This window comes from Tamandua tetradactyla, assembly GCF_023851605.1.
Source record: "Tamandua tetradactyla isolate mTamTet1 chromosome 22 unlocalized genomic scaffold, mTamTet1.pri SUPER_22_unloc_3, whole genome shotgun sequence".
Lineage (NCBI taxonomy): Eukaryota > Metazoa > Chordata > Mammalia > Pilosa > Myrmecophagidae > Tamandua > Tamandua tetradactyla.
Genome location: NW_027518253.1, coordinates 68,032 through 78,919, shown reverse-complemented (window position 1 = coordinate 78,919; position 10,888 = coordinate 68,032).

Here is a 10,888-nt window from a genome sequence, read left to right as displayed (position 1 = left end):
CTGTATTTGTTATTCTAACCCAAGTATCTGCTCTTGACTTTGTAAATAATGTTGACTTTTGCTGACTTTGCTTAGCTTCTGGTGATGATGAGTACTTTAATAGCTTTAATCCCTTTCCATAGGATGTTTCCACCAAAGTTAGGCCACATTTTCTCTCTTTTTCTGTCTTTGTCTCACTCTCTTTCTTTCTGTCAATCTGAAGAGCTCCCACAACTTATATAATTTGCCTGTAGCAAAGTAGGTGATTAATAATGTCTAAATTCCAGTGAACGAACATGGCTTGGGGAGGGGTCTTTACATACAAACTATTGATTATCCATATTGTAGTTTGAAAGACAAAAATATAACCTGAAATTTGAGCCTCTACAGTTCTTTTTAATGCCAGTAGTAGAGCCATGAAGAAGGCCTATGTTGTTTTAACCGATAGAAAAACTGTCAATACAGTAAGAACCCAGAGGGGGATGACTGGAGGAGACAGTGTTAATGTGGCAGTTGGCCTATATTCAGAGGGAAGTCATTAGTGAAGAGTAACAATCTTTTTATCCAAAGGTGAACATCCACTCGATGTAGCACATGTAGGGGCCATTTCAAGTTTAGCAGTTGATCCTAATGGCCTGTACTTGATATCTGGCAGTGAGTGTATCATCTGTGTATTATTTATTTTTCCTTATTATTTTTTACGTTAATGTAATTTTCCTTTTAATCTCCTTTCTTTCAATGTAGGTCATGACTGTTCAATACATTTATGGAACCTAGAAATTAAGAACCTAGAGAGTATCTAAGAATTATGGAACCTAGAAAGTGTCCAAGAGTTCACAGCTCATTAGAATAAGTTTGAAGAATCCATCCATGACGTAGCTTTCCACTCATTCAAATGCTATATAGTCAGTGCTGGAGCTGATACACTAGACATAGTCTTTGTATGACACACACAATGCTTCACCTTCACCTTCTAGGTAATCATAAATAGTCAACTGCACAAAAAAGACCAGGGAAAGTGTCAGCTCATCCAGCCCTTTTGTTTTGATGAAGTAGCACAGAGAACATTTGTTAAAGTATAGTTTTGTAATTTGTATATTGTTTTCTAAAATTAAGGTTTGTCCATGTTGCTGCAAGCTCAGCTGAACCTATGAGCCTGAAAACTGTCTAACATTTCCCAAATATAGGCACTTTTGTTTCAGAGGTTGTTCTAATTCACTAGGCAGGACCAAGTGAACACCAATGTAGTTTGTCCCTGTAAAGTAAATAGGACATGTAATAAAGGATAATTTAAAAGCTCAATGACTGAGATTGAGCACAGGAAGAATGGAGGCTTAGACCTAGTTTTTCCTTGAGAAATCCTATTAAACACATTTGGGTAGTCAAAACAGTAACCTTTACCATATCTGCTGTACTAACCCCTTAGTGCATAATGACCAGGAAGTGTTAAAATGAGTTTTCAATTTAGCTCTCCTTTCAGCTATTCACATAAAGCAACCGGCAAAGCATTCTACCTATTTTGGGAGAGAGGGGTGGATGCAATAATATGTTAAATACATTATTCAGAAATACTAAGCAAATATTTGGTTTACAGGCAGAGTTCTATATTGTATTACATTTTGAAAAATAAATTTGTTTTTTATTTTCTGTCAGAAAATTTTAACTGTCAGATACTCACCATTATGAAGAACAGGTGATAAAACCTGCATTTACCAAAGGATTTAACTTATTCAGGATTGAGATTCTGTTTATTTTTAAGAATAATTAGAGCATATCTCCACAATTATATTAATTTTAAAATTCACTTTCACTCATGATGATTATAGTACCAGAGTGATTATTTCATATTGATGAAATCTTCCTTTTGATGATTGAAAAGACAGATGTTATTTGCAGTATCACTTACCAGCACCCTCATAGCCATGTTTCAGATGATGTCTGCTCTTTCTTCATTGTTTCTTGCATTCAAATTTTCTGGCACCTACCAAAAATAGCTCATAATTATTATGCTTTAACAATCCAAAGAGTAAGGTTAACCTCAGCCAGCTAGTTTTGCAAAAGCAAAAATTTGCACCACAGAAGTGGTTAATACCTCCAAGAACTTGCTGGAAATCTGGATGAAAGAGTTAGGACTTCATATATTTCCCCCTTACACAAAAGCATGGCATGAAATTCTTATGTGCTAAAGATTCAACTAATAAAATTTAGTTTTGGATTAAAATACCTAAGTTAGTTAATATTCCACCTAAGAACATCCTTAAAGTATTTAAATGGCATCTTTCATATCTACCTCATTGTCATTGCTGCCATTTTAACTAAAGTAAATCTTTATGACATCTGAAATAATGGTTAGATGCAGTTTAAGATTCCATCTAGGTGCTTTTATCAGGCCTTGGCATTTCAGTTATATTGAACTGATGTCACAAATTAGATGGAAAGACTTGGAATTAACTTTGGTTTTCTCTGCAAAGACTTACTTAAAATTAACCATCCATGTTGATAGAGAGTGGAGATAGCTCATCTCTAGTTGGTATATGTCTACATGATACTTTCAACCAAGAGCCAAATTGTCATTGACTTTACATAGAAAAAAAGAGCTCTAAGTGTAACTTTATTAATCTTACTTTATTCTTGGAGAGCTATTGCAAAACTATTGAGTTTATAACCATTAATTTTATATACTCAGAAGTTGGCTTCATTACTATGTTACTGCTTTAGTAATTTAATTGCAGTACTTGAAGTGTTTGACACTGGGGTTCAGGCTGTTCAAAAGTAGTAGCTGGCAGAAATTGTATGCATTTTCTTGTGAAATGTTTCAATTCCTAAAGTTCAGTTTTAAGGAAGGTCAGGGAAACTTACATATTTGTGTTAAAAACAAAGCAGGGGTGGATAAAATAATTTGAATCATTTTTATTTTTATTGCTAAAAACTTTTTAGTCAAGCATGTCCATCATCCAACTGGATCTCCATGTCAGTGTAAGGGATGCCAGATTGACAAATATTTGATAGATTCTTTGTTTGCATTAGTTTTTCTCTCTTTTTAACATGAAAAATTCAAATGTTAAGCAAAACAGAGACCCTTAGATCACAGTCATGTATTCTAGCAGTATTCTTGAAGTGGGGCTTAGGGGTCAAAGTGTTCTGGTCCTTTGCTAGTGAGGCTTTATAGGGTTTCACTGTGGGACCAAGCTTGATATCCTTCTGATGCAAATTAGAGTTCATTTTAATTGAGATTAAATCCAGTGTTTGCCTGGGTTTTTAATAGGCTGTGAATCAGTGAGTGCCCTGTTAATGTAGAACAATTTTTTCCCTGGTTTTGTGTTAGCTCCTCTCTGAGAATGTCTCAGAGAATGGTATTTCAATTGACTACTTGTAGAAAGCTGCTAAATTTGTTAATATCACAATCAGAATGTCTTGGGTCTACCACATACCTTCTTCCCCCCTTTCTTTACAGTCCCCTTCCCCAAACACTTTTTTTCCAGTTCAGATGTTTAAAATATCCTCTACCATAAAAAAAAATCTCTACCCTCATACCAACTATATAATCTAAAACCTGTCTTTTAGGAGGAACCAATTCTTGGTAATACTGAAACCTACTGTTTGTTTTGTGTCTTTTCAACTTCAATTTACTACAGCTGAATTCAGGACCTCATCAGTTCAGATTCTTTAAATAACCCCTTGTCTATTTCCTTTCACCAAATCAGTGAGCCCTGAGCCAGAGTGTTTGATGTTCAGGTATTTTAAATTTTAGCTTTAATATCAATGAATGTAAATTAATCCAAATGCTAATTTTTGTTATTTTTTGTAAATTCAAGGTATGGATAAACTAATATATCCATTTTTGGTGGATCTAAGTGCATTGTTTGTTTTTAAATAAAGTATACAAATATAGATAATGTGCTATAGATATCTCAAGAATTGGAATTTTTGTCAGATTTAGAACATAGCTATGGATTTGCAATGATTCAATTAAAATATTTTAATACAAACTGATTTGGAGGTTTTGGAGGTGAAGAGTAGTAGGGGCAGGGAAATAAAAAGATATTAGACAAAGTAAATGTGAATCTAAAGTAATGAACCAATCTTAATTATTAATTCTCAGAAAGGTAAAAAAGTTTATCATTGTAGAGAGTTTGGACCTTTGGAAAAACAGTAAAATTAAAATACTCCATAAGATTGGGTCAGTGATAATTTCAGGGGCACATGCAAGTTTAACAAATAGGTTTCACATTATTCAAAAGTTCAATTAAATAGTCTTAAACATTATGTATATATTCCAATAGACTTATAAATTTAATATTTTTTACTCTTTTTTCAGCTACTTAACAGACAGGCATTTGCCTTCCATGCTCCCTTGCCCTTCAAATCAACATTCTTAGGGGCTTCCCCTAGCTGGAACTCAAAATCTTTGTTCCATCTGGAACCACACTACAAAATGGAACCTAAAAGGTACCTCTTTCCATTTCCTTGAAGTTAGCCACTGTTCTTTGATGTTCTGTCTGCTACTAGAGTAACAAGAATGTACACAAATTTTTCAGTAATACCAGAAATATCTCTTTTGTCCTTTTAATGAAACGTGATTTACTGGAGTTATTTTAGAGTAATCTAACTCAGAAGGTCAAGAGGGCTGCAAAAGTCACTCATGGAGTGATGACCCCTCTGGCATCAGCCCAGGCTCAGAGTGGTATTCTTAAGTACTCTTGTCCTTACTGGATCTCCAAGGTCATTGAAATTTTGTCCTGGCACTTTGGGTGTTCCCCAGGAATACCTGGGAGTGTGGCATCCCCTGTTAACACAAGCACTATAAATACACGAAGCATCCCCCACTTGTTTTTTTCACAGTTATACATACCTGTCACTTACAATGACTAGAATGCGCCATTTCTATAGAGAACCCCTGACATGGTCTACACTTAGGACAGTTGGGATCCTTATTTTCTGGAACACAAATTTTAATATATATATATTAAAGAAAAAAAGAAATTAACCCAACATTTAGAAATCATTCCATTCTACATATGCAATCAGTAATTCTTAATATCATCACATAGATGCATGATCATCATTTCTTAGTACATTTGCATCGATTTAGAAGAAGAACTAGCAAAACAACAGAAAAAGATATAGAATGTTAATATAGAGAAAAAAATTTAAAAAAATAATAGTACAAAAAAAAGACAGACAGACAGACAAAAAAAAAACCTATAGCTCAGATGCAGCCTCATTCAGTGTTTTAACATGATTACTTTACAATTAGGTATTATTGTGCTGTCCATATATTTTTGCATACTTCTCAAAATCAATGAAATTCTAAGATCTGCCAAACAGAAAAGGACTCACTTTGAGTATCACTTAGGCCCTACCATACTCTAAGCCCTTCTTTATCCCTATTTAGTATCAGACTAAAGATTATGATGGTTTTGATCAGACTTGAAGGTGGATTTGATGATTTGGGTGAACAAAATATTCAATATCCTGCTGAGAAGGAAGGGCCTATTACATAGAAAAGTCTCTCACCCTTGGTGATTTCACCATTCACCTTACATGAAGGTGGGTTCAGAGGCTAACTCCATGTCAGCTTTTCCTGTGTCTCTCTCTAGAGAAAGAATTAACCCAGGGATGTAAAGGTGGAAAACATCTGTTAAATATCACTTGCAGTCTTAGAGTTAGTATAGTTAATTCATGTTCCATAATTTTCATGACCTCATAAGATCCAGTGTATGGACCAGGTTTCCCAAACCAAAAAGAATTTTTGGATTACCTCAGCAGCAGTTTCATATTAATAAATGAGAATAAACAAATTCTCACAAATGAGAATTTCCAAGCTGGAAATGTTTCTTTAATTAATTTTTTTTCACGTAAAGCAAAATTTTATGTTGAGCATAAGCTTGTGGTTTATATAAAATGTGCCAAAATGTTATTTAAAGTATACCAGCACCCAACTACTACTGCCTTATGGAAGTGATTTTTCATAAGTGTACAATATTGATTTACAGCAAAAATAATCTCTCCAGAAGTGGTTTACATTGGGTGTGGGTGTGATGGAGGAAGTCTCATACTAAGAGGGAAAAGCACTAGCTCTTGGACCCATCATCTATGGTCTCACTTTTCCTTGGATGAGCTGGAAATATTAACTCTGAGGTTCTTTTGCCCTTATCTAAATGTGAATGGTTCCAATTCTGGCTAGTTCAGCATCTGCCCATGTAAAAATCTAAATTAAAAATTTGGAGGGATGGCCCACGGTGCATCAGCAGGTAGAATGCTCACCTGTCATGCCAGAGACCTGAGTTAGATTCATGGTGCCTGCCCATGCAAAAAATAAAAGTGAGGGGAAGCAGGGTGTATCCTTAAAAATAAATAAATAAGGATACAAAAAAATAATATGGGGCTAAAGGGTAAAATAAATTGGGTAGATGGAAATACTAGTGGTCAATGAGAGGGAGGGGTAAGGGGTAAGGTATGTATTTGTTTTTTCTTTTAATTTCATTTTCTGGAGTGATGTGAATGTTCTAAAAATGATTGTCATGATGAATACACAACTATGTGATGATTTCGTGAGTCATTGATTGTGCACCATGTATGGAATGTATGTGTGTGAAGATTCATCAATAAAAATATATTTTAAAAAAATATGGGAGGAATGTATCAGAAATATTCTAGAGCCCCTTGGCAAAATGTAAGTGGTCAAGTGATTATCTCATGAAAATAGGAGACTCATTTTTGCTGGATGTTACCTATTTTGAGTGATTTTGCCCGTGCTTTTAAGACTGTTTTTAAATGTATTTACATCTTTTTCTATAGACCTTGAGCCTATATTTCTGAGTATCCTATGATGGAATAATTTAATTGAATAGAAATTTTAATAAAAGAAAAACACAATGGTCTCGTGCCTTTTCACATCCCTGCCTCTCCCCATACACAACTGCTAATTAGGAACCCTTTCAGATGTGGTAAATGTTTCAGTACTTTGCTGACTGCAGAAGGCAGTATTTTTATGCATGGCTTGCAGTTAAACAAGGACCCGTGTGCATTTGATACGTGTTAAAATGAATAGAGCATTAAGCCACAGCATATATGCCATGTGAATAAAGTTACTAATAGTGTCCCCTCAGTAGTGACAGCTGTGGTAAATTACTGTTAAGATTAAATTCTGCCAATTCCCATCCACATATTTTTAAAGTTTGCAGGTTCAACTAAATTAGTATTTTATAATCAAATTCATTTAAGTGGAAGCCTCGTTTTTCAACAAAATAGTACAGATACTATTTTGGGTTTCTCCCAAATCTAAAACCTTTAGACTGTCTTTTATTTCTTTTAGCCAGCCTTTTAAACAATTAAAGAGTAATAATAAGCTCTTATTTCTCATTGCTGCAGGTTAATTAGGAATACACATCTACTAATTGCAATTTTTAAAAAATGGAAGCCTCCAAACAGACTTCTTCCTCTTTAGTAACACCATTGCTCTCTGGAGACAGAAATGATTTTATTTTTAAATTTGAAGGTTGTAGATCCAGGTAATTTGGTACCCTCAATGTATGTGGCTTGTATATAGCTTGTCTCCATACATATACATTAAAGTTTTGTTTTGTGTGATTTTTAGAAATTGTTTTGTTAAAAAGATTTGCAAGAACGTTCCAAGAAGTGATCATGATGATGAATATGCAGCTATGTGATGATATTGTGAATTACTGATTATATATGTAAAAAGGAGTGATCAAAAGTTATGAATGTTTGCATTTGTTTGGTGCTTTTTGATATTTAAAAAATTAATAAATCAATTTTTAAAATTAGTTTAAAAATATTTGCAAGAAATATATGATAAGTTTAGGTATTATTGTCTTCCAGTATCTTGTGGAGGGTTTTCAAGGCATTAGAGAACAAGCAGTTTTGAGTTTTATTTTGCATTTTGATTTTCTCCCACACCCAACCTAGATTTTTGCTTATTAAATACTGTTTATTTGTCATCTAACAAAATAAAACAGTTGGTGAGTATTTGTTTTCTTCCATCTCAATAAGCACCTTGAGGCAGGGACTGTACTTGTTTTCTTGTATTCCTCTTAGACCTCTGTTGGTGCCTTACTATATAAAAAGTTCTCAATTAATTTTCATTAATTGATTAATCAGGGAGAACATTTTTAAAACTCTAAATCTATCCTGGTTATCAAAGGCAAAGAAAAAAAAAGAATCATCCCCGCCGGTCTCAAATGCATTGAGATCTGTGCAGCTCTTCCTAAAATTGCAATATGAACTTTGATTAGGGAGAAATGGGAACTTGACCTTGCAGGGGGTGGGGAGTGCCCAAGTGGACTGTGATAGTATATTATTGCTATCTTTTGCCCCCATTCAGAATAAGATTCTTCAACACACATTTTTATAAAACATAACATGTCAGGTAAGTCATCTCTTCTTATGATTATTTTGGATGTTCCCCCATTGCATATGTAGTTTACCCCCTAATAGATGAGTTTTTGGCAGAAGCTGGAGGTCAAAAGTGAAGTTCAACCAAACCTGTCCTGCTTATTTTAATGCATCTATGAATAACACTATCTAGCTAAGTGAAAAATCCAGGACAGAAGCTAAAGTAGATGGGACCCAGGACAACTGGCATAAACAGGGAGTCTCTCCACCCTGACTCCTGTCACTATCTTTGGTGACTTGGAGAGCTGCACAATGTTGATGACACCATAAACTCACTTATGAGTCAGCTCAGTGACTCCCTATCCTGGCTGCATATCAGAACCACCAGGAGAGCTCTTAAAAAGATGCCAATGACAGGGTTTCCTTCCCCAGAGACTTGGATTTCATTGGGATGGGATGGAACCCAGGAATCAGCACTTTGAGTCTCCCAGGTAATTCTAAATCTGCCTGCAGCCCAGGCTGAGAGCGCCTGCACCTCTGCAATGGAAAATTTTTAAACAAAATCAACTCAGTCCTCCAGGGCTGTTCCCCAAATGCTATTGAAGCAGTTGCATGTACTCAGTGATTCAGACAATTGAGAAGAGGGAGACAAATCAGGAGAAGACATGCCGCTGCCACATTTTCTCTGCCCCTGCCCCAAACCCTTAGAGGTGCTATCACTGGGTCTGGGTGAGTGCACGGCAGGTGCCCTGGGGAGCCAGGAGGACAGGAGAGACCCCACCATGAACCCAGCACATGCCGGCCAGAATGATACCTGGAGCCCTTTTAAACATTTAATTAAGCAACTCCTACAATATCATGACAAAATGAAACTTGTTGTGGGCTACAAAACCCTAACGAGAGATAAGAATTTAAAAATTGCAGCAAAGCTCCATTTAAGCCTGTCACAAGTGCTGTACTCGATTCTGAACATTATTTTGAAAGCCACTGTTCAGATGTAAAATCCCGGGATATGCAGCCAAGATGGTGGCTTAGCAATGTGTGCATTTTAGTTCATCCCCCAAAACAACTACTGAATAACTAGAAACAGTACCAAACAGCTCCTGGGGCCACATCAATGACTGGACACACAGGGTGTCCCAGTCTGGACCAGCTGGACTGACTGTGAGCTTCTCCAGAACCATGAGTTCCCCAAGCCATGGTGACTAGTGCCCTTCCCATACAGGCTGCTTCCCAGAGGGGAAAGGAAAGAGACTTTACCTGCAGCAGGGGCTGAGCCCAACCAAATGCCAATTGTGGCATTAATTTACAATTCTGACTACTAAAAATAGGCCCCCAGCTCTGGTGAACCTGGTCAGAGTGAAGGTCACTCATTGGGCTGACAGAAAAAGAAAAAAAGAAAAGTAACAGTGGGTTTTGTGGCTGTGTTTCTATAAAGGCTTAACTGTCTTTGGATACAGCAGCAGGACTTGTCAGGCTGCAACTGTCCCAGGCATAGGCAAAAACAAGCTCATTCAAGGGCTTGTCTGGAGCCTGTGCCTTCCCCAGGGGAGTGGTGAAGCCCAACTCAGGTGGAATCCCTCCCTCAAGGAATTCAGACACCAGGGCTTGGTAATTTGAAGCCATTAAAACCAGCCTACAACCTTTCCTCTGTCTCCACCACGCCCCCCAGCAGGGAGAGTCTGCCAAAGTTAAAGGTACCACATTATCTTATGCTGGTGGGACCTATAGGCAGACAAGCACCACATACTGGGCAAGATAAAAAAAAAACATACTCCAGAGATTTTGCAGGAAAGTTTTTCAACCTCTTGGGTCTCACCCACAGGGAAAACTGATGCAGTTGACTCTTTCTTCCAGACAGGAGGTGTGTTTGATTTTGGAAAATCCGGCTGGGGTCTATAATACCTAGGTAGACCCTCCTAAGGGTGGGGGGGGGAAGGCACCATACAAGCAGGGCAAGAAACAAGAAAACAAGAACTGAAAAATTCTCCTCTGTTGAACAAAACCTAAGCTAGAGGTCCAGAAAAAGCTGAACTGAATGTCAAAGAGCAGATAGGCAACAAATTCATCCAGCAAGAAAACCCTAGGTAAAAGAAGGTAAAGCAACCTCAAGAATAAGCTAATTTAGGTAATTAAATGTCTAGATGCCAGCAAAAAATAACAAATCACACCAGGAAAATTGAAGATATGGCCCAGTCAAAGGAACAAACCAACAGTTCAAATGACATACAGGAGCTGAAACAATTAATTCAGAATATATGAACAGACATGGAAAACCTCATCAAAAACCAAATCAATGAACAGAGGGAGGATATAAAGAAGGCAAGGAATGAACAAAAAGAAGAAATGAAAAGTCTGAAAAAAGAAATTGCAGAACTTATGGGAATGAAAGGCACAGTAGAAGAGATGAAAAAAACAACAATGGAAACCTACAATGGTAGATTTCAAGAGGGTGAAGATAGGAGTAGTGAACTGGAGGATATTACATCTGAAATCCAACAAGAAACAGAAACTATAGGGAAAACTTGGAAAAATACAAGCAGGGACTCAG